General features: G+C 39.5%; 1 long non-coding RNA gene across 3 annotated transcripts; it reads right to left on the reverse strand.

The window, feature by feature from the left end:
* Window positions 1-3,719: 3,719 nt before the first annotated feature.
* LOC115653233 lies at window positions 3,720-23,724 on the reverse strand. Of its 3 annotated transcripts, none has more exons than XR_004000886.1 (4): window positions 23,619-23,724; window positions 12,478-12,626; window positions 11,964-12,110; window positions 3,720-4,588 (listed from the first exon to the last, which is right to left on the reverse strand). It is a non-coding gene; the product is annotated as an uncharacterized LOC115653233 (long non-coding RNA). The 3 variants fall into 3 exon arrangements; XR_004000885.1 differs by lacking the exon at window positions 3,720-4,588 and adding an exon at window positions 15,147-15,288 and having other exon boundaries at window positions 10,393-12,110; XR_004000879.1 differs by lacking the exon at window positions 3,720-4,588 and having other exon boundaries at window positions 10,393-12,110.
* Window positions 23,725-24,602: the final 878 nt, after the last annotated feature.

Genomic DNA, 24,602 nt, shown 5'->3' on the forward strand with positions numbered 1-24,602 from the left:
TCGGTTTGTATAAACCTCAAGAGAACTAATTATGTGATGAGAAGAGTGTATACTATTACTATGTAACATACAATACAGAAAAATTACCATGCATCAGTCACTTGAGAGGGGAGAACTTTAGACCAGTAATCGTTAGAGTTGTGTATGGGTTTATTCTTAAACTCCACTGTGGGCCATCAACACACTATGGTCTTCACTAGTGGATATTTTTCTCATATTGGTTTATCATCTTCATAATGCACGCTTTGCCATTGTGAATGCTATGCAATCAACTACAATCGGAAGTGTTACCTGGTGGTTGCATATTGATCTCAAATCTGGACAGAGGAAGACACTTACTTTTTGGCTAATAAAGGTTCAAATAGGACAGCATAATGCATAGTGCAATTGCACAAGGAGTGATGGTTTGACCCTTTGGGCTGAGTACTGCCCAAAACCCCACAACTATCCTATTGCTGTAGTAATAAGTGTGGGCACACACAACCGTAATGATCTCTCATGATCATCACCATAACATAAAAAAATAAGATTCAGGGTTACAGCTTAAAAAAGGTAATGCTAAGCACCATTAAATCTATTTAGCAGCCTCTCAGAGTATCTCTTGTTCTAATTTTGGACTCACAATTTTATAGTATAGTTTTGTAGTCACATGGGAAATCTGTGTTAGGTTCCCATGATCACTTCCTTGCACTGAGTTAGCAGAATCTGAAAATAAAGTGAAGGCAGTATATCCCGGCACTGTGCAGAATAGAGAATACATAGCATGGTCCATATCTGTCTCTATGAGAGCTGGTTGGGAATATTTTGATTAAATGTCTAATGTGAAAATGCTGGTTCAACAAAACCAAGATTTTGCAAGGAAATTTATTCAGAGTCACTGTTTCTCAGGATAGAGTCCCCATCCTTGAAGTGATCACAATCTAAGTACCTACATGGGAAATGGATATTTAATAGTGGGCTCCTTTAATTTAGCAGAGAAAGATATAACAATGGCTGGAAACTGAAGTTAGACCAATTCAGACTGGAAATAAGGCATTCCTATTTAGTAAGGTTTATTAATCACCAGAACAAACTACTGAGGTTCATGGTGGATTCTCCATCACTGGAAATTTTTAGATCAAGATTGGAAGTTTTTTATGGGGACCATGCCCTAGTTCAGTAATTTATTCAGGGTGAAATTCTGTGGCTTGCATTGTGCAGAAGTGTGAGGAGGGGTGAGCATGAAAGCTTGAATAACAACGTCAAAGCAAAGTCTACACAGCTAGTGAGAGGCCCTCTAGAATATACATGTGCAACTGATACCCTCCATCTGCTAATAGGTCAGCAACAAGGGCATTCAACTAGCAGAGGGGAGACCCAAGTTTTGAGACCTGTATTGCCAGATTCAGATTGCTTGCTATAGTCAATGTCTATGAAATTACTTACACAAAGTGAAACAGCTCTAATGGGAGAGATGTAGAGTGAAACTCTGATGCTATGCCCTGGTGGTTAAGGCATTTGCCAAGAATGCAGGAGACCTAGGTTGAAGTCTCTTCTCTGAATCAGGCAGAGCAGGAACTTGTATGTGACTCTCCCACATCCTAGGTGAATGCCCTTGCCAGGGGATTGTTCTGGGGTGAGGAGTGTCTGCTTTGTGGCTTTTTGCAAACATTTTTAAAAGAGTCTTAGTTTCATCCCAGTGTGGAATGGGAAAATGTTTAAAATCTCCAAGCTTTGCAGGACAGGAAAACCCTTCCCCCCGCCACCTGCAGCATACTGTGGGGCCATGCGGGTACCCATAGCAGTACCACTGACTTGAAGGTATATATTGTCCCTAAAAGTAAAATAGTTGTGGGTAAGGACAAAGTCACAAAATTCAGCCACCAGGTTAGCCGTGATATTATCGGGGATACTATTCCTGATGGCTTGTAGTCCATCTTTCTGTGGAATGTTGATGTAGAGGGCTTCTACACCCATAGCGGCCAGGATGATGTTTTCTTATGCATACTTCCACCTTTTCATGTTCTCTGTACGTATAAATATCTCCTGTCCGTGTGTTCCATTCTATGCATCCGAAGAAGTGAGCTGTAGCTCACGAAAGCTCATGCTGAAATAAATTTGTTAGTCTCTAAGGTGCCACAAGTACTCCTGTTCTTTTTGTTTATTCACAGTTAGCCCCCATCAGTCATTTTGACCTTTCATGGTGGATTTGCTTAAGTGAGCCTTAGTCATATCTAGAGCTACACAGCACTCAGCAGTTTCACAGGGCAAGGGTTTATGTGAACCTTTTCTTCGCTTTCAATGCACACAGATTGGCATCCACTGTTTCACTTTGAGCACCTAAGCTCTGGGGCAGGGATAGTTCAGTGGTTTGAGCATTGATCTCCTAAACCCAGGGCTGTGAGTTCAATCCTTTAGGGGGCCATTAGGGACCTGGGGCAAAAATCAGTACTTGGCCCTACTAGTGAAAGCAGGGGGCTAGACTCAATGACCTTTCAAGGTCGCTTCCAGTTCTAGGAGATTAATAATAATTGGAGATATATCAAAAGCTTAAAGCAAAACTCAGCAAAATCCCCATTTTTAACCTGGCTTCACATTTACATCATATGAAACCTCATATTTTGCATATTTTTTTCTATTCAAAAACCAAAAATTAGCCTGGCATCATTCACTGCTGTACTCGGGGTCATTCAAAAGGTTTGTGAAACTCTGTGAACCATCTGATCAACCTGATTTGAGTTTGGAGTTTTTAATGTCACCCTAAAACTGGATGACTTAAATAGCTTCAGGCAGAGATAAGCAAGTGTAGTAAGTCACTGAGCGTGCTGAGTTCAGCTCCTTTTCTCTGTTTGTGAATTAGCCATGAACTGTTTATGGATTTTGTCCAACTTATGTTTTATACCAAGTTATTTGCTGCATTTTGTCTAAAAACAATTACTTTCATGCAGATTGTGCCATTTTTGAGTATTTGACATTCAAAATTTGAGCTGTGTTGTCACATACTTTTTTGTTTGGTTGGTTGGTTTTTGCCTGACTGGAAGAGTAGCATGTTTGAGAGTTCAAAATTCACTTTATATGGTTATTCTGTCCTGTTAGTTTAGTATTTACTATTTCTGCAAATAATCCTGCCAAAATGATTTGTTCACTGGAGTATTTGTGAACAGTCAAAACATTTTTCAAAAGGGAGAAGCTTAACACAGCAAAATCCATTCACTGTTATTTAATCAACTATTTGTGAATACCTCTGAAAAATCCCCTCTCCTCTCCAGATCTAGATTTACACAATGCTAGTTATAACCTAATTCCAAAATCACCTGAAAATAAAAAGAGGGAAAAAACAACAACCTGGATTGGAGAATTCTTGTTCTATGTTTTAGTATTATTAGTTCATGTCTATTAGGTTTTTCTGTTGGGTTCATTCAAGACTCTCTGCACCTTTTACCAAAATTCCTGTTTTGCTTGGTTCTCAATAAACACATCTTTCAACATCAAGATAGCAGGTGCTCAGCAAACAGAGAGCCTCAGCTGAATGAGCAAGGGCATTAAATTCTCTTTTTGCTTCTTTCCCGGGATCAAAAGAGGGACTTTAGTCATTCTGTTTGTTCAGCTCTGGACTTCTAAATCTGGAAAGGGATCACAATTTTTCTGAAATATGAAGCTGATGACATTCAGACTGTAATCCATTAGGAGCTGAGCTGAACCATCAAATTCATTTCGATTGTAATCCCAAGCAGTTCAAATCCAGTTCTTCATAAGGGAAATTTTAAATACATTAAGTCAATCAAGATCCACACTTCTTCATGTGTTGAGGGATCTCAAGAAAAAATACATAGTTCAGAGAGGGAAGGACCATTTCTTACACTATAGGAGTTCATTTACATAACTGATTGAAGTACATTATAGGCATTTTGTAGCTTCCTCAGCGCTTCACTTTATACAGCATAAAATAAACCCCCATTGCTTAGCTTCTTTTTTGTTCTTTGCTCCTATTGATTTTTCAGCGCACACTTAGGCTCTTAGTTAACATTTTACATTAGTATCCTTAATTATGCTGTACTGATCAGCATGCAATTATACTGTATATAAATGCGAATACCATTTTTTGACATTTAACTTTGTGCACTAATAAAGTCGGTGAAGCTATTTATTTACAATAGTCATGTGGCACTTATGCCAAGTAACATTGAACCTGAGCATGATTCAAATTAACAATTGATTAGAATGATTCATTAAAGGTGTGGGAATGCAGTACATTTTCAGGTGGAACTTGATGCCTGTTTATCTGGAAGCCCTGATTTTTATTCAGTGACTGCCATGCGATTAGACACAAAAAAATAAAATGTTTGAACTTAGTTTTCCTATGCATCAGAATTGGAATGATTATTAAGGTAATGACCATTAAAAGCCTATAATTATACATTAGATGTATATTTGGCACATGTAGGTACGCTGAAATTCTAAACAACTGGTGGTGGTGGTGGTGGTGGTGAAAATAGTTTTGTCTCGCTATATTCTCATATTGTATTTAAGAGCATTATGTTATACCACTTCCAAATCTCTCCCAATAGCAGACTTCTGCTGTGAAAGTTCCAGGCTTCAGATAAATCACCTACAGTAAAGAAAAGATTTTAAACATCAATCTTGTGTAAATCTCTTGTCTGGTTGATCAGAGATATTTTTTTATTGTCACTGTTTTCCTGGATTACTGCTGGACAGAGAAAATGGTTTCATAAAGAAATAGTTTTCTATTTCACAACTCGTGTCAATCCAACTTGTTTTAGGCCCAGTCCCACACCTCTGACTCTTACAACTCCTGCTGAAGTCAAAGGGCATCATCCTCCTTTCAAAAGGTGTAGCTACAGCTATGCTGTCCTTGTGATCACTGGAGTTGTTGGAGCCATTATGTGAAGGCAATGGGATTTTGCACAAGCACAATGACCCATCCACACAGTATAGGATCAGGGCCCTTAAATTATAAACTCCCAAGGGCATGAACGCGTTCCATCCCCATTTACCCCATGCGAAGTTCTGGCATTATAAGTCTAAGTCTTTTTTATGGACACCACTCATTTGTTTTTGGTTTACATTCAAAGAGGAAAACCATTCTAACTAGTGATATTAATTACAGTATTAGCTGACTCCCTCCTATATTCTTGTAACTGCCATTTCAATGATAGAACTTAATTTAAGTATTTTATTACTTTAATATTTCCGATTTAGCATACTGTGCTGACTCACCAGCTAGGGAGGAAAAAAGAGAGTCCCAAATAAGATCTCGGTACAGCCCTTTCTTCAGGTCTAGAATTATCATGTCCATATGAATTTATACTTGGCAGAGCAGGGGCCAAATAGACTGTAGTGACTCCTGCTGAAATAGTATAGGCAATCATGTAAAATTATAAGTTTTTTAAAATGTATAATCTTTGGTGGAAGGAATAAATGTGTAATTAGGGTGTTATTAAAATGCAGGTTTTTCTTTATTTTAGCACTATTATGACCTATCTAGTCAGGCTTTACTTACAGATCTTTCAGTTCACAGATCATTGGCCTTTGCTTGTAACAGCTGCTCTGAAATCATTACGTTCTTTTATGTCAATCTGGCTGCCATGTAGCACACTAAACCATACTTGGAGATTGACTAGGTCCAGTTAAGGGCAACAGAGATGGTTCAGATACATGGGGCTTGTATATGGTGAGAACACGTAACAACTAGGATTATTTAGTCAAGACAGGAGAAATATTGGATGGGGAACTGAATGAGGTTATTGACCTTATGAAGGGCACAGCAAAACAATGATTAGTCATCCCTGTCCAGCGTGCCCCATAGTATTAAAACACACGTTATATTAAATAAAGAAAAGTGAATGTATAGCTTGTTAAAGAATATCATTTTATAACAGATTCTGTGTCAGCCTGTAGAATCACTAGTGCAGGAGGCCATGAGAAAAATACCATGCCTAGTTTTTTTATTATTATTTTTTTAAGGTGCTGGATAATTTTATAACCACTAATAACATTTCTAACTATGCTAGCTAAAATAATAAGTCTAATCAAATCTTTTGCTGTAGGGCATAATCTGATCACATGCTGCAGTCAGGAAGTAATTTGTTTTCCATGTACATTATAGTATTGTACAGTGGGCAAGGTGCACTATAAAAGAAGTTTCTTCAGAATCATCAAGTGCAAGTCAATGGTTCAGGCCATTTACAGACTAGCTGGACAACAAGCTTTGATCCAGTATAGCAAATCCCAGGTTGCTATGCCTAAATCCCAGATTGCTATGCCCAAAATTATTTACTAGTTACCTTATTGAAAAAATTAGTATACTGGTCCATTATTTCATTGAAATATGCATTTTTGCTCCTAAAATTATAAAAAGGCATTGGTCTATTCTTTATCTTGCTTGACTTGTATACTTCAACTCAGTTTTTTATATAAAATGTGTAGAAAAACAATAAATGCTAAGTAGCTGTGCTGTGACCCTATTGGTTACAGAAACCTTTAGGCCTAAGCATGTTTTTACAACAAACCCAATGTAACACCCTAATTTTCTAGGATTTACCTTAGAAATGGTGACTGCAACAATGTATTAGTAACTTAACAAGTATTCAAAAACTGAAGTGATACTAAAAGGTCAGACTTCTACACACATTTTTTTCCTAATTAAATTATACTGTGAATTACAGTTTATAAATCCAGTTAATTTATCCTTTTAAGTGAGGTACTATTTCAAGTTATCAAACTATCTAGCCATCCTTGCTAGTTAGGTTTTTATTCCTCCTGTTACTCCCAAGAAAATGTACATTTTCTTTCAAATAATTGTCCCTAAATTAAACCAAAATTTAGACTTTGGTTCACCTCTAGAATAATCTGCCTATCACTCCCTTAATCTGCTTTTCCTGGGGTATGGGTCTCCAGGGTAGCTAAGGAAACATTTGAAGGACACTGGTATTATCTTTGGATAAAGTGATTGACACAGGCAGTACTCTTACCAAAATAGCTTTTATTGACATAACTCATAATCTCTACCACAATATGATCTAAAATACAAAGCCCTTATTGCAGGTTAAAAACACTTTAACTACAATAGCATACTGTTCAAATAATTCTAAGTCAGTGGTTCTCAAACTTATTTGACCGCACCCCCCTCCTTCTTTGTGTCTGTAGTAGTTTATGCCCCACCCCCTTCCTGTCACACAAGTATACATACCAATAAAAAAAATCAATATGCAACTCTCAATAAATATTAAAAACAGGTAAGGCATTGATTCAGACAGAGGCAATGATACATTGTAATAAGAACTAAAGCAAAACAGCAATTGTGACGGATGGTTACAATTAAATGTGTACACCGTGTTGCAGCAAATGCATTAACATACAGATGGCAACAACTTTGCATAATGCTATGGAAGCTTAACAGAAATCCATCAAAATTCACAGTGCCATCTAGAGTCAAATACACAGCACCATCTGAGGACTTGATATGACTGGAGGAATCAGCTTTGCTAGCTATTTGTTGCTGTGGGTAAAATATGCTCAGTAATGTTTTTTAGGGGCGAGGGGAAGTTTCTCATGCCCCCCAGAATACATCCTGTACTCTCTCCTCGGAAAATCCTTCCCCCCAGTTTGACAACCTCTGTTCTAAGTGATGTGCCCCATTACTGGTGATCAGTCTGCAATAGATCTCTGACAGCAATTCCTAATTTATATTTTGCGTTTTACATAAGAAAATGACAATTAACAACCATTCATTCATACACTCATTCACACTAATACTATACTTATGCTGAAATATAGTTAAAATAACAAGCTTACTATCCCTTGATGCCACTGCATTGTTACAAATGTTGTTGCTACTTGTTGCTGAAGTGGCTTTTCTCAGCAGTCATGTATCGGGGGTAAGTAGCTGTGTTGGTCTGTATTCACAAAAACAATGAGGAGTCCAGTAGCACCTTAAAGACTAACAGATCTATTTGGGCAAAAGCTTTCATGGGTAAAGAACCCACTAGTTGCATCTGAAGAAGTGGGTTCTTTACACACGAAAGCTTATGTTCAAATAAATCTGTTAGTCCTTAAGGTGCCACCGAACTCCTCATTGTTTTTCTCAGCAGTGCTTGCCAAGATTTTAAACTGTCTTTCCAGCAGATTTTCTGTACTCTTGGTCAGCCCTCTGATCTTCTGCTGTTAGGACTCTCAGCAGCTTCTTTCCAGCTGCTCTTCTCACTGGATCCCAACTGACTTCTCTGCTTGCTCTTCGATCTCTCTCTCCCACCTCCAACTGTCTAAACTGCCTATAACTGCCTATAACTACCTTATATATTGTTTTACTGGATATCAGGTCTTTGCCAGGGCATGTTTGCTGCTAAACATTACCTCATTCTAGGATGTATGCCAACACTTCACATGTGTGTACTGTCAACATTACCTTGGGCATGCCTGGACTTGTTCAATACCATTAACCTTGCACATGCTCACTGCTGTTATTTTGTCTCAGAGCCCTAATTATCTCATCTGACCCTACTGCCCAGGCTCTAGGCCATTTATTTTGTGGCCACACTACTATATTAACTGGGCATGTTCCAGATTTGATTGACTTAGCTAATTTTTATACTGCTTTGGGTGGAGTCCCCAATCACATAGACCTGCCTTTTCCTGTGATAGGATGTATATGGGCTGTAGTTGGTTGCAGTGTGGAAGGGCTGGGCCAAGGCTCGTCATCCTCCCCAGCCACCATGAGATGCATGTATCAAAGAGGAAACTGTCCTTCAACATTTCTCACACACATCCCCACTGGACCTCATAAAAACAACTCACAATCTGGCTCAATGTTTTCCAAATATGGCTAGTAGGAGTCCCTGGATCTTTTAAGATATGAGTGCCTAAAGCTAGGCACTGAAAAGCTGATTCACTCATCTACATCACCACATAGGTGCCAGACATTGGTATTTAGGTGCCTAACTTTAGATCATTTGCTTTGAAAAGTAAACCAATATATACTAACTTTTAAAAGATCCAGGGACTCCTACTAGACATATTTAGCCAGACTGTGACTTGTCCTTCTGAGGTCCAGTGGGGATGTGTGTGAGGAATATGGAAGGACAGTTTCCTTTTTGTACATGTATCTCCTCATGGTGGCTGGAGAGGATGCAGAACCTTGGCCTAGCCCTTCTGCACTGGAACCAACTGCTGCCTATATACACTCTGTGCACTGGGAATTTTGGGGAGGATTGTTTCTGTGTGTACAATTCCTGTGTGAGAGAGAATCCTGCCTCCTGGGGCAGTGAGGCACTCCACCTCTCTTGATATAAGGCTGTATCTAAATAGCAGTAGGTAATCCTCTCTTTAGGAACAATTATGTTTCTCTCTCATTCACATTCACTTTCTTTAGTAACAGACTAGTTCCTGTGAAAACAGGATTTTTGCTCCCCAGGACTTAATCTGTTTCTGCTACTGCACTCATTCTTTGTATGAAATCAGACCATGGAATCCTCCAGTTGTGACACTATCATTGTCCCACAGCAACCAAATGTTACATCACAAACAGAGGATCATCACTCTAGGTTGGAAAGAAGCAGCAGGTTCATGTAAACATTGAAAAATCTAAACCCTATTTCTATGTAAAGTGAAAATGAGCACCGAGAAATAAAGAAAATATGACCTAACATTCTAGAGATGCAAGGATTTTATAGTCCTCTGGAAGGAAGCGATGTCTTTTTTAGGAATACAGTATCATTGTTGATGAGTATGGCTTGGGCTAAGCTTCTCTTTACTTGATACTGAAAACTTGTGACAACTTGAATAGTCTGTTCATAACCCAGGCAGAATTTTGAGGAAATTGTATAGAAAAGGTGAACAGCAAGCCTTGCGTGTGTGTAACATGCATGAAATTGGCATTCATTATCATGGACTGCTTGCCTCACAAGAGGACACTGATCTAATATGTGTCAGGTCATAATATGGAGAATGGAATAGTGTGTGTGTGTGTGTGTGTGTGTGTGTGTGTGTGTGTGTGTGTGTGTGTCCTTTCTCTGTTAGAACAGGCTTTTGGGGTTGCAATCAAAGCAACTGTGAAAAATTATGTCACCTTAGTTTTCAGGTTGTTATAATAGTAGATTAGGGTTTCATACTTTATTGCATTCAGCAGCCAAAGATGACCAAATGAGCGAATAACATGTTGTGTGAGAAAACTGCAAGGTTTGAGAGCATTAGGGGAAATAAAACACAAAAAAACTCACATTCGTTAAATATGTTTAATTAGCCAATTAACCATAGCATGTTTATAATTAATTCATTAATTTCAGGTGGTTTTAGCTAAAGTGCAGACTTGAGAATTCTTATCAAAATACAGTTTAAAGATAAATAAGAAATTACAGAAAGTAAACTAAGTATAATTATATGAGAGTGTCTAAATGCATGAATTTTATTTATGATGTTAAAACTTATCAAGGTGTAATAAATCCTATCATAAAAAATCATTCTTCTTATCAAATAGTAAATGTATTCTAATTCTTTATTCTGTGGAGGTGATCTTGTGTAGCACAATTGAACTATGGTTCCTTAATACAAGTCTTTATCAATTTGTCAAACTTTATATCAATCAAAAGTTACAGAACTGTCAGTTCTACCATCAGTAATTCTAAAGTTAGATGTTTGAACAATTATTGAATTACTGAAATGTCAATTAAATAAAAAAATGCCATCCCTGATGTTGATGATTTACAGCCAAATCTTTTTCTTATTAAATGCACAAGCCCCCAAAATATGCTTTTAACAACTCAGTTGTTTCTAATTTCTATGAAAATTCCCCAATATGTGTAAACACAGGTAACCTGTAACCCTCATCTTGATTTGTAACTCTTACCTATCCAAATGCTAAAACAATAAGCTTTGTATCTTGTATTTCATGTGCTACTACAAATCCAGGGTTATCGGAAAAATCTTTGTTTTCAGTTTGTATGCTTTTTTTAGCCACTTTTCCAACATAGTGAAAACAATTTGTTAGAACTAGTAGTATGCTGAAATAATTTAATGAATTTGCCCACCGCAGCACCAGTGCTGACCATAGGATGACAATTCCATTTGACAACAACTTTCAAGGTTATGAAATTTTGTTTGTTGTTCCTCACTGGAATGAACACAAAACCTTTTAAATGCTTTTGTAAAAGAGAATTGTATCAGAGCAGAAAAGACTAGATTTAGATTTTTTCTTTCCAGTCACCATCACCTTGGGTCAGTGACTAGATAGCAGTGGAACTCAGAAACTTTCTGTACAAACAACTGAAACCAATATCTTCATAAATCGCATGTTGATGAAGATAGATTTAATTGAAAATTTTCCACCAGCTCTATCCAGCACTCCTAACCTCTGTTGTTTTGTTTTTGTTTTTAAATGGGAATATAGTGGAAATTTTTGAATGAGACACTTTAAGTCATTACAGACATTTTAACTCGGATACATTCTCTGTGAAAAGTAGTTACTGTAGAGTAACTAAGAGATCACTTGGATACAAGAAAAAGAGTCTTTTTTTATTATTATTTAACCAACCAGTGGAGCAGGTGGTTAGATGAATTCTCCAGCTCCTTTGGACAGTTCACCATAGCTGGTCTCTCAGGATATATAAAACCTTCAGTTCAATTCAAGGTGATATTACAGGTCTTTATCTGGTATTATAGCTATAAACCCTTAAGATTTTTTTTTTAAAGACACCTAATGAGGTCTTTGAACATTCTTAAATGTTGCAATAAGGGAAACCAATGGTGACCTGAATGTGGTCCATTTCTCAGTATCTCTCCAAGTGTTGTTGGCTTGGCTTTAGCAATTTGGTTCTGACATCTTTAGGCTTTTTATCTATTCCTAGCATACAGTCCCATCACCCTCCATAAGTTTGCTTCTGAGACACGATCTTGAATGAACTGGTGAGGAACACATGCCTCTGGCATCACTTTCCATGATTCAAATCAGAGTAGGTGGCATTAGAACTTACCTCTAGATCCATGTTAGCATGAGTTTGATATCTCACGTTGGCTGTGAGGATTCTTTTCCATCAGAAATTAATTGTTGGAACAAACTATCAAAAGAAGTGTTGGAATGTCCATCTTCTCATGTCTTCAGATCAAGACTGGATGTTTTTCTGAAAGGTATATGTTAGCCAAACACAAGTTATTGGGCTTAAAACATGGCTAACTGGGTGAAATTTAACAACTTCTGACATACAGTTTAGACTAGATGATCTAATAGTTCCTTCTGGTCTTAAACTTCCTGAATTTATTAAATTCTTTTCTGAATTATTTATGCACAGATTGTTCACAACAATCAGTTTTCCCCTTATCAAAAATTATGGAACATGTATATTTATAAGCATGACTCAGCTTTTCCTTTGAAATGCTGTTGGAAGCTTGTGGTTTTTGTCTATATAAAAAGTCTACATAACAAAGGCCCTATAGCAGTTTGTCTTCCAGTTTGTTTAGAAGATGTTGTATTATCTGCAGATTGCTTACCATCAGTTGTTCGGTTGTTTACTTGTATTCCTTCTTCAGACGAATATGGCATGAAACCAGGGGTTGCCACCTCTGAGGAACAAAAAGACATCCAGGATGATCTTGAGCTCCTATAAAACTTGATAGCTGGTAGCATGTACTGAGCATCCCTACAGAGGGGTTAAAAGAAGAGAGCCCAGCTCAATTATGGCTTGACTAAAAGAAAGCAGATCTTCGTCTTGTACTCTGAGAGAGAGAGAGGCCTAGCTGGGGCTAGGAATTGTTTGAAAGGTGGCTGCCTACCAGGGCCAATTCGAGGTAAAGTAAGCACCTGATGCAGGACTATTGTGTGGACTAGAGTCTACTGCCTGCTGGAGCCTCCCTGAGGGAAGGTATGTCTGATGTGCAACTATTTGATTTGTCTCCAGTGACCTTCCTGCTTGTGCTCAGTGAATTTGCTCCAGGTGGTGTCCTGCCTGAAGGAGTGATGTGAAACAAAAGGTCTTCTATTTTTGCTTACATCTGACTAGGGATCTGGTGGTGTCTTGTCCTGAGCCTAGAAGGCAGCAGGTCACACACCAGACAGATCCTTTTTATTAAAGCTGGCATTTCTGCCTAGATTCCTCCTTTTTCTTTATTCTATAAAAGACTAATTTAAACTCTGTATAAGTTTCAAAATTTCTCTAATGTTATGCATGCAATATTTCTTATAAGCTTGTAAGTCTATAACAGTGCTACAAATACTCTAACATGTTAGATATTTGTTCTAACATTTTTTCCATGAAATAGAAATTTTTCACATTTTATTTTTAAAACATAATGATGTTCTGATCTTAGAAATATTAGTGATCAAATTTGGATTTATTTGTCTTAAATCTTGGAAACAACACATAATCCTCACTTGAGGCTTCATTTAGGCCCAAGATTTTCTGCTATTTGTTTCCACAGCCAGGCATCAAATTGGAAAAGAAAGTAGTGATACTCTGCCCATAAACAAGCCCTTCCTACTTGAGAAACCGTGATACTTAGTAGATTCAGCAGCTCTTCAAACTGTGATTAGGATTATTCCTCTTGTTTCTAACATGCTTTGATCCAGGGTAAAATTGTTGACACTTGAAATTTTAAATTACCATCATCAGGGCTCTGTGTTAACACTGTAACTAAAATGGAGCAGTGTCCAGTGGCAGCCCCAGGCACTAGTGCTCCAAACCGCAGGGGGCACCCTGTCGGTCCCTGTGAAGGTGGCAGTTAGGCAGCCTTCAGTGGCTTGTCTGAGGGAGGTCTGCCAGTCCCACAGATTCAGCGGCAATTCAGCAGTGGGTACGCCAAATCCATGGGACGGGTGACTTCCCACAGGCACGCCGCCAAAGGCAGCCTGCCTGCCGTGCTTGGGGATGCAAAAAATCTAAAGCTGCCCCGGCAGTGTTACAGTTCCAGTTGAGCATCACTTCTTTGCCACTAACCTGACTGCTGTGAGGACCTAGTTGCTGGGTCCCCCATATGTTTTAAGCCTCCGGAGTTTGAACAGAGCCCAGGCTTTGTCTCTGTTTTGGGGTCCCTAGGCACATTCTGAGGGTACAGATGTGCTATCAAGCAACCCCTTCTGAGAGTTTAGACTAGATGGCCCACTGCCCAGTCCCTGGAACCAACATTGAGCTCTCAGATTTCCCTCTACAGCTTAAACACACCCTGTCACAAGATGCCATCCAAAGTTGTGAGCTTTCTGGCTGTTTTCCCCTTTAAGAGGCACATAAGGTATAGCATATAACACATACAGACACTTTGCATGGGGTTTTACAACTTTTTTTTAATAGCTTGAGAAATATACAGACTGTACCTATTGGGTTCTGGGAGAAATATACAGACTGTAGCAGGGTGATTACCCGCTCATGCCCTGAGGGGTTTGAAAGCAGCCCTGAAGAGGGCTGCAGCGCTAAAAGTCTGGGATGATTAGGGGAAAGTATGCTCAGCTGTGGCCATGCCCCAATCAGGCCCATCTGGCCCCTATAAAAGGCTGTGAGCCAGAAGCCCAGACAGTCTTCCTCTGCCTGTAGAGGAGAAGGGCCTGGCTGCAGGGAGTTAGACAGAGAGTACCTGAGTGGAGGGCTGTGGAAAGGCAGAGGAGCTGGGGAACTTCTGCCTGGAAAGCCCCAGGCTGCAGCCTAGCATAAGGCCAAGAGGTACTGGGGGCTGCAGGGGACAGCCCAAGGGGTAGGCAAAGGCAGCAGGTCCAAATCCCTTTGCCTATGACAAGTGGCTGATACTGCAGTCTGCCCCAGTGAATGGAGGCTAGATAGAGACTGGGCAGTAGCCAAAAGTGGGGATAGTGGGTTGGGGGTTCCCCAGGGAGGGGAGATCCAGATTGGTGGGATACTGCCAGGGGGCAGCACCCCAGTTAAAGGGGAACTGGGATCCAGGGAGGGACACAGGACCCAGAGGACAGGCAGATCACCAGCCTGCAGAGGGTGCTCCTGTCTGGAAAAAGAGCTAATTCCCAGAAGGCGCCAGCAGGAGGTGCTGCAGGGGTCAGTCTGCACGTCTACACAAACTTATACAAAAGTAAAAAAACAATATGCATTTCCCTGTCTCAATTCACCACTCTATAGCATTCTTTAGTCTGGGGTCAAGGTTATTTGGGACCATCCAAAATTCTTCTGTTGCAGTATATGGTTTACTTTCTCCAAGTTTACCTATTCTTATGTTGGTTGATCAATCCCCTTCTCAAATTTCTTTTATGGTTCTGTTTTTCCCAGGCCTGCCTGGCCTCTGAGTTTTAAAGGCTCTAATTGGTTATCTTTGTTCTGGCTGGTAACTTTCCACTCCCTTAGTCTGCTGTAGAAAGAAGTTAGAGAGAACTTAAGCATCCTCTTTAGCATATCTATAAACCAATCAAAGTGAAGTCATTAAAGTTAAGTAGTATGTAACTGTTGCAGGTCCTGTCAGCAATGGTACAGAGACAGAGATATTCATGGCACAGCAATTTTCATAGCAACAACTGCTTACCGAATGAAGATAGAAGATTAAGACAAGAAAATACAAGCAAAAGATGACTATAAAATTACTTTTATCTTGCAAAAGGGTAAACCTGGGGGTTGGCAGGCTACAGGTATAGAAAGGAAAAGAGAAGGTTGGAAAGGAACTGGACACATCTAAGCTTAAATTTAAAAAAGGCAAGAAGGACAAGAGTTTATCTTCTACTGCATGGCTTCCTGTTTGAACCCTTGATAGTCCACTGTGTGGCTTCTCTCATCCACTGGATTTGCAGATATGTCAGGGATTTCTTGGAAACAGGCTATGAAAACAAGGAAACCATTTGCAATGGTGATAGGCATGTTTGTGGACATGGCAGGTCATGGGGAGGTTGCAATTCTATAAGAACAGGCAAGTGGGGTAGGAGTACCAACATCAAACTATGATGGGGAGTTGCAGACTCATTATGACTGAGTGACCTCATAAGTAGAATGAGCACATCTGGTTCTGGGTAACCAGCTATCTGACTCTAATGTTAAGGAAATCAGTTCTCTTACAGAGTTCCTCAAAGAATCTGTTCCAATACATAGTGAGCTAAGCATTCCACTCTGATTCTCTGTACTCAAGAAAGCCAAATGCATGATCTCTCTGGTAAATGCCAGCTATTCTTTGGCCCAATTTTCATGTTCATCTCATTCTTTGTAGATCCTGCAGGACCTCCTGATTGCAGGACACCATCACTGCCTCAGTATATGTCAGCTCTCCCAGAGTCTCCCACAGCATCTACCCTGTCAAACTCATCTGCTTTTAAAATTCTGGGTTGGGTGAGGAAATGTTCTGAATACATGCTAACAGCTCATTATAATATGTACATGACTTAGATCATGGATTGGACCCATGGCTTCATCCTATACGACTAGCAAACCATGAGCTTCACTTTTGAAAATTCCACTAGTGATTGGATGCGTATCACAATCTGTATCTTAACACACATCCATATGTACTCCCCCCACCTCCCTGCATCAGCCAGGATTGGTGGATATCTTGCACAAGCTCATAATGGAGCACCTGAAGTGGCTATATTGGATGGTGTTTGTCTACTACATGTACTGTATATGCTTAGAAGAGTATTTTAAAATTACCACTGTTTGGGACCTATTATTTATCTTATATCCATGATCAGTGTGTTTTCCACAAGACCACCTTCTCCTGTTTTTGAGGCTGTCACAGTCTGTTTCTACTCTCTTCAGCATCATCTATCTCTAAACCAAGATAAGATCCTCTCAGAGTCAATACCTTCACAGCCTGTCTCTTACAAGTAAGTGTTGAATTTGGATTTATCAGCTCAGGAACGTAGGCTTGCTGAGCTGAGCCTGTGCCAGGAGTTATCCCAACTGTGTGCCAGATAAGATAGTTCAGACAAACCAACTGTGATAGTAAATGTGTGTCCCTTAATTTGTTCATCTAACATGTTACTGTATGTGGAGTTTACACCTAATCTGTCTTGTAAATTTGGACACAGATTACTCCTACAATTTGACCCTTTATGGACACTTTTTCTTCAGCAGATATAGGGGAACCTTTCCCTAGCCATCAGTCCATGTTCCCAAACAGACAGGAGGGGATCCTTCAATGTACTGTTCCACAAAGGCACTTTAGGTTTTTATTGGACTGATATAATTTAGTATTTATCTCTTGACAAATTTAGTACAAGCAGTTGTGTAAAGTAGTTCCAGCCACTTGCATCAGTGAATTCTCTATTTTACATGCCATATTGGGAAAAGAATGGATGCCTGAAAGAGAGATGAGAAGGTGAAAAGTAGCTCAGCAGCAGAGTGGATCTCTTTTTCCTGTGGTTTATCTATCTCAAATAGTAATTGATCCTATTTTTTTTTCTCCACCTAGGGAATCTTTTTTTTCCCCATGGAACAAAACTCCTGAGGAGTGCTATCCTTCCCTGGTAGTGACTGTCTTTCCCATCACATTACAGTTTCTTTCTTCAGCTGGTGATAACATCTAGGTATATCATTCTTTTGACCAGTTTCTGAAATAAATTTGCAGAATTAATACGTAGGACGAGCATCTTTATTGTGCCAAAGAGAAAAGTGGTGATGGCAAGGTGAATAACTAGCAAAAGGGATTTCAACCTATCTGGCTAGCCTGCAGGGAAATATGCTTTCCCCCCTGCCCATCTACTAAAATAGGTGTTCTCTATTTGTAGGTCACACACAGATATCAAGGGGATGTCAACCTATCTTTCCCATATTACTAAATGATAGGGAGTCTTAGCTATTTCCTAGTTGGATGGGAGGGGGATCCCAGAGTAGTTCCTTCAGTTAAGGGGAAAATGGTCACAAATGGAACAAGTTTGCAAATCACTGTGTTAATACATTTGTTCTACAGTGTGAATACATACCAATTCATTATAATATAATATCTCACCATTACCAGCAAAATCTGATCCTCCTGCAAGGGAGTCCTTTTTGCAGTTCTCACCTAAGATGTGTGAAATACTTTTGGAGAAGACCTCAGAAGAACGTCTCACTAAATGTTTAGGTGGCATATTTAATTTGAAGTCATCTGTAGCCACATACTAATATCATGACAAAGTAGGTACAAAATACAAGAGGATATTACTATTTGTTCAGCATCCAGCAGCAGAGTCTGAAACTTCAACAAACAATGAGCCAATGGACCACCCAATTATTCACACAACAACTCAAAGTCCACAAAGTATTTCCAAATCCCTTTCTGAATACCCCACTTAAGTAAACATACTATTTCTCCATCTGTTCAATACCTCACCCCTAGTATCTGTGGGGATAACTGTGACTGGATTTTCAGAACAGAAAGGCACTTAACTATCTAAAAACTCCTACTCAAACTCTATGTAAATGCACTAATTTACCAGTAAAGGAGCAGAGTGCTGGGGCTCTGAAAGTCTGCTTGCTTTTTTTTTTTTAAATGAAAGCTCAGATGATTGAGCCTTCAAAGATGACAGGCTTCAAAAGAAGTATCAATTTGTTGGGCTATTGCCAGCCAATCTCATTTTAGCCCTGAATATACTTAGTAGTAGAGGGCAGAGTTTACCTTGCTAATAGGAGATAATGGATTCTCATATAATAATACAAAGTCCCAAAATGAGAACATTCATTAGAAGCCAATATTGTATTCTCTTATAAAGTACTCTGATAACTAACTTGTGCAAAAAGGATGGTGTTAATATATATAATTGCAATCATTCCTTTGGAAGCCTGAAATGAAAATCTGTACTTCCACCTACATCAGTTTCTCTCCATGTAAGACAAACATGCTTATTACAGGTTCACACAGGAGAGCAAGACTTCTGTTACTGAAATTGCTTTTTTAAAAAAAAAAGTAATAAAGGAGTGAGCAGGAAGAGATGCCTAAATACAAACAGACATAAAAGGGGTAATGGTGGAGTAAGTCAAGATCAGGGCTTTTCAACCTTAATAATGTCCCTGGGCATTAGGTGCAATGGACTAAATTTTCAAAAAATGCAAAATAAACTCAATCAGCTGTCCCAGTTTCCATTCTGAAAAAATGAAAGGGAGAGGAGGAATCAAATCTACTTGAAAATAACTAACTGAACCTGCCTGAAACTGCACCCCGAGGCATGTGGGGTGCAAAAGTCAGTGCTGCAAGGACTGGAGAGCTCTTTCTTCCCTGTGCCAGCTGATGGTGCCTATGGCATTTTCAAAAACACCCCAGGCACAATGAGATCATTGTGAGGTATGCAGCAGAAGAGACAAAGAGCAGCTCACAGCTAATTCTCCACATTTCCAGGAATAGCTATGGTGCTCCTGAGCATAGTAAGCTCCTGCAAGAACAAGCTTTTGTTTATTAAAAACATGAGGAACAAGGGACTCTGCTGCCCACAGAGCCCAGTGTCAGATATGGCGAGGACTGGGAAAGAAAGAGAGGACAAAAGCAGATGTCTGATGCTCAGTACCAGAAGGGAAACCTATAGGGTGGCTGTTGAAATGAAGAGATCCCCTGAAGAGAACCATGTCTCAGAGAGCAGCTGCCAAGCTAAATAGCCATTAAAGCCCAGCAGAAACAAACCTCATTCCTTTAGCAGGCCTGACAGCAGTTCACATTGGGCTGCTGTCAACTTTACCAATGGCGGTCTTTGGAAAAAATATGAGATGCAACAATAGAGTACAAGAGAGATTGAAAAAGGATTGAATAAAAAAGATGAAGGTCTAGATCATGGCTTAGTATCTGTCCTCTGCATGGGGAAGCATGTTGTTACACTGCCCTCAAGCAGAACCCATCTCCCTGCTCCAGGGACAGAGTAAACTTCCCTGGGTCTATATACCTTGCAATGTATATTTTGCTAATATGGTAGTGTAGCCAAGATTCCATCCATTCACTGTCCCATAATGCTTCCAAGGGGGACATATAAGTAACTCTGTGGAGCCTGCTTCTCCTCCTGCATTGCATGTGGTGATAACTGGTAGCTGTCACAAGTTAAGAAGGGGGCTTTTACTACCTTGCATGGGCGTGCAAGCCCAACCACAATCTGGCAACAGCAAATGTTGAGAATAAAAGCAATTCCACAAATGTGGAGTGTTTCCTCTTTAGCGTCTGTGGAGAAAAGTTACCAAATAAATGAAAAGCTGTAGGAAAGAGAGGAGCGTTCTCGGACTCCAGTCCATGCAGGGAGACAAACAGTGGCATCATTATAATAGCACAATGTGAGGATGTCTGGCCAAAACCATAAGGGGCTCCCAAAAATCTTTACAGCTGAGAGCTATAAATGACATTCCCTGACTATAACATTTCCTCCATTCAAAAATATCCATTCTTTTCCCATCCAATATTTCCAAACACTTTGCCTTCGAAATCCATCTAGCCTACTCAGGACCTCTCCAGTGAGCAGGAGGGATAGTGGTGATGGTGATTCCCAGGCACTTTCTCCTCAATTCCCACAAAGAAGTAGTAGCAGAACTAAGTGCATTCCTGTAAACAAGTCAAAGCAGACTGATGGGTTTATAAAGAGCGAAATGAGAAACAAGAGTGGGAGCAGGGCTGCCCGGGGGGGGGGGCAAGTAGGACAATTTGCCCCAGGCCCCCACGAGAGTTTTTTGGGGTCCCTGGAGTAGGGTCCTTCACTCGCTCCGAGGCCCCCAGAAAACTCGTAGGGCCTGGGCCCCTGGAGCTTCTTCTACTCTGGGTCTTCAGCAGCAATTTGGCGGTGGGGGGTCCTTTCGCTTCGGGACCTGCCACCGAAGTGCCAGGTCTTCAGCAGCAATTCGGCTGTGAGGGTCCCCCGCCACCGAAGACCCCAGGCCCCCTGAATCCTCTGGACAGTCCTGAGTGGAAGTCCTAGTACCCATATTAAGAATATAATGCTGTTAGCTGTACCAAGTGAGGAATAGAATGTGGGTTCAGGGGAGCGTCTTCCATGCCGGTACGTTGTGTCAAGGGAAGTAACTCCAAGGAGAAAGGAGACCAGAAGCTGTTTTGCACCATGCATTATTATAGCACTTAGGAGCTGTAGACATGGTCCAGGACCCTATTGTAATAGACGCTATGCAAACACAACAAAAAACAATCCCTGCCCAACAAGCTTACAATCTAATTATAAGACAAAAGACAACACATGGATACAGACAGGGGAGTATAAGGAAACAGTATTTGTGACCATCATAGGAAGTGGACTTCCTACAACAGCTAACTGTTGTCAAGATTTTTTGTAGGATACATGACAAAGGAGAGTTTGAAGGAGGATAATGCATGACTTGAATTGATGTTTACACGGCACTTTTCCCAAAAGTGATGGACTGCATGGGGAGAGCACAAAGGTGACTGTTTGAATATCAGAATTAGAAGACCGAAGACCGAGCCATAGACAGTAGATATAGATTTACTCCTTGCCAAGTCAGTAGATCTTCTCTTCTCAAGTGTGGAAAGACAGGGCTTCTGAAAATTTATGAGTGTTGGATCCCTTCAGTGGCTGGTGCTGGCCTGTTGATTTGGGCTCTTCCATTCCCAGCATAATAGCTCTGCTCAAGCTTTACATAGCAGTAAATGTGAATTGCCATATTTTGGCCAGGTGGGAAGGTCCACTGTAGTAGGTACATTTGGACCTGTGGGAAAGCCACTATTTATATATGCATTACTGTAGAGTGGATCTGCTTTGATTGCAGCAGAAGCAATAACAGTATTCAGCATCTTGCCACACTATGCACATGTAGCCTTAAGAAGAATCTCATGGCTAACAGTATTTTGGAGAAGCTATAGGCAGTCATTAGAGTGGCTGAGGCTAATTTCACAGATATGAACTTTTACACCAAAATGCATTTCACAAGCTAATATATAGCAGGAAAAAAATCTTGGAGCCAATCCTCAGCAATCGACATAACTCCACTGAATTCAGTGCAGCTACTCTGATTACAGTCATTGAGAATTATATGCTGTAAAATTCAAAAAAAGTGAAAAATAAATCTAACATTTTCTTGGAAATATTTTTATCATTGTCTCCCACCAATAGTAGCCAATGGAAGCACAAAACACAGATTCTCAAAATTAATTCTCACAGCATCTCAATCCACTTGAAAAGTGGGCAGCTGCATTTTGACCTAGCTGTAGATCTACCAAGATGATTTACTGATATTAAATTAAATTATTTTGCTTTAGAATGTTAGTTATTCATGTATTACAGGCTATGTCACTATGTACTCACAGGATGCACTATAATGGCTCTTGAGAGGCCATTATGGTGTACTGTACTAATGATCCATACATAATGAAAATGTCTGTCACCTCCATTTACTTCATGATGGATCCTTCACACTAGTTCCATTGAACATTATACATCTGTTTTCCTTTTTGGAAATAAAAAATAGATATTAATTATCTCTCAATTACAACGATATTCCTAATGAGCAACATGAACTCACACACTGATATTTGTAAGTTATTGTGATCAGCTCAAATGTGGTCAACCAACGGAAAAATAAATGGATTGTCTTCAAATGAATTATGTTTTAGAGTTGGACCAAGTTCTAGTCCTGGCTCCAGACACATTTGGTCTATTGGTATAGGCACTTATTGTATATGTGTTACAGTAGCTCCTACTCTGCTCTTACAGTAGAGGCCCCAACAAAGACTGGAGCTTCATTATGATAGGAATTGTACAAATGCATAGTCTGAGAAAGTCCCTGCTAAAAGCTTACAATCTAAACAGATAAGACAGACAAAGAAGTGGGAGAAAATAAGTATTATTATCGCTGTTTTTCAGATGGGCACAGAGAGACTTGTCCAAGGTCACACAGCTAGTTCATGCCAGAACCATGTATTAAATCTAGTTTGCCTGAACTCTAGTCTGATGCCTTGACCACAAGTCTGATCACAGACTTTGTTATCCATTTGTTAGAAATCTAAATTCTTCAAATCCATGAAAATAAAATAATTCCACTGATATATCACATGTTGTGCTGTTTTCTCCATTGCTTCCTAAGTAATCACTATAAAAAGTTAAAATAATGAGTGGATTAAAGGGCAATATTTCACAGTTATTCCCTTCAAACTTAACCAGTAGTTCAATAGCACTTAAGCACATAAAAAGAAGGCATCTTGAATAATAGTATTATGATGAAGATGATCTGAAGTACCATCATTCTGGCTTTTATAACATATTGCTTCATTTCCCCCCTAATTCTCTAATATCACTAGGTGTCTTGCTGCACGTATAATACTACGTACTATAGCATGTGCCTAGAGGAGCTTGCTTATGGGTCCCAGATTCCTGCAGTATCAAGACACAAAGACCTGATTTAAAGAAGGAATGAGAAGCCTGAATTCTGAATGTTCTGGCCTTTGTGAGTTTAAGTCAGACCCTTGTCTATGTTTTTTGTTACTTGGATTTATTAAATAAAAGCTAATGATGGAAAATGTAATAAGCGAAGCCAATAGAGCATACTCTGGGGTTCTGAAAAACATCTCTGGCTCATTTGGAAAAATAGGAGCGAATTCTAGGGTTTTAAGAAGCTATCTACACTTATAAATTGTTTCAGTAACTTTAAAATTACAGTAAAACAATCCGGGTAAATAACTATATAAAAATATGCCCACTTAAGCTGATAACCACAGTGTAAATAGACATGACACATGTAAATAGACATATGTATGTCTTGGTAATACCCTCTCTTTCTGTACTTTACCTTAAATATCTGAGTACAATTGGATGCTTGATCTGACAGGACAGCAGAGCATTCTCAGTGGAGGACCTTGATCTTGCTACCCCCTCAGTCTGGCAGAAGCAGGTTTGTTGATCTTCAAGGCATCCTACAAGGTATATCTGTTTATCCAGGTTTTGAGGGCGATCGTCTGAGAGAATGCCTGTAAAAACTTGCCAATTTTCCATAGGTAAATACATACGGTCACTTTAGTATACTTACTATAGGGAATAGTGTGGAATTTCTGCAAATTTTGGGGTAATTTGGCAAGCTTTAAAGGGTAACAAGTGTAGACAAATTGATGGGGAGGAGGAGGAGGATTTTTAAAGCTGGCTTCTCTTTTTTTCTTTCTGAAGTTTCTATTCTATTATTTTCTGTACTGATTTAAATATTTCAGCACAAAAACCATATTGCCCTGTGAACAAAAACAAATATGGTCTTTATTTTCTCACTGGCAATAAAAACTTCAGGTTTATTTTTAAGACTCATAGTCCTAAAATTCACTGTTGCTGTCTAAACAATAGCACAGTTTAACTTCTCTCTACTTGCCCAGGGAACAAAATTGCAGAATATTATGAAGCACATAAGCTATCCATCCATTCAGATTACTTGATTGGCTTTGCTCATGTAATGAGGTCAGGAACAGTATTTGCATTTGTTCATTAGAGCTGCAAATAACTGACTTTGAATGGCTGCCAATATTGAAAAAGAGATTATGAATAACAGTGAATAGTCATTGGGCCAGAGAGAATGTGAGACTGACTCCATAGTCTGGGGGTTGGGGCCTAGAGATGGGAGATCCAGTTTCTTATTCTTACTCCAATGACTTTTTATACAAAGTGGAACCATTTCAACAGGAGAGATTAAGAGAGGTCACATCAGATGGTGGTGAGGGTTGACTTTTGCTGATTTCTTTAGGGACGGCGTTACAGAGCTTTGGGTCTACTTTTTAGAAGACTATGCCTCCAG

The sequence above is a fragment of the Gopherus evgoodei genome, chromosome 1 (genome assembly GCF_007399415.2).
Source record: "Gopherus evgoodei ecotype Sinaloan lineage chromosome 1, rGopEvg1_v1.p, whole genome shotgun sequence".
NCBI classification, from domain to species: domain Eukaryota; kingdom Metazoa; phylum Chordata; order Testudines; family Testudinidae; genus Gopherus; species Gopherus evgoodei.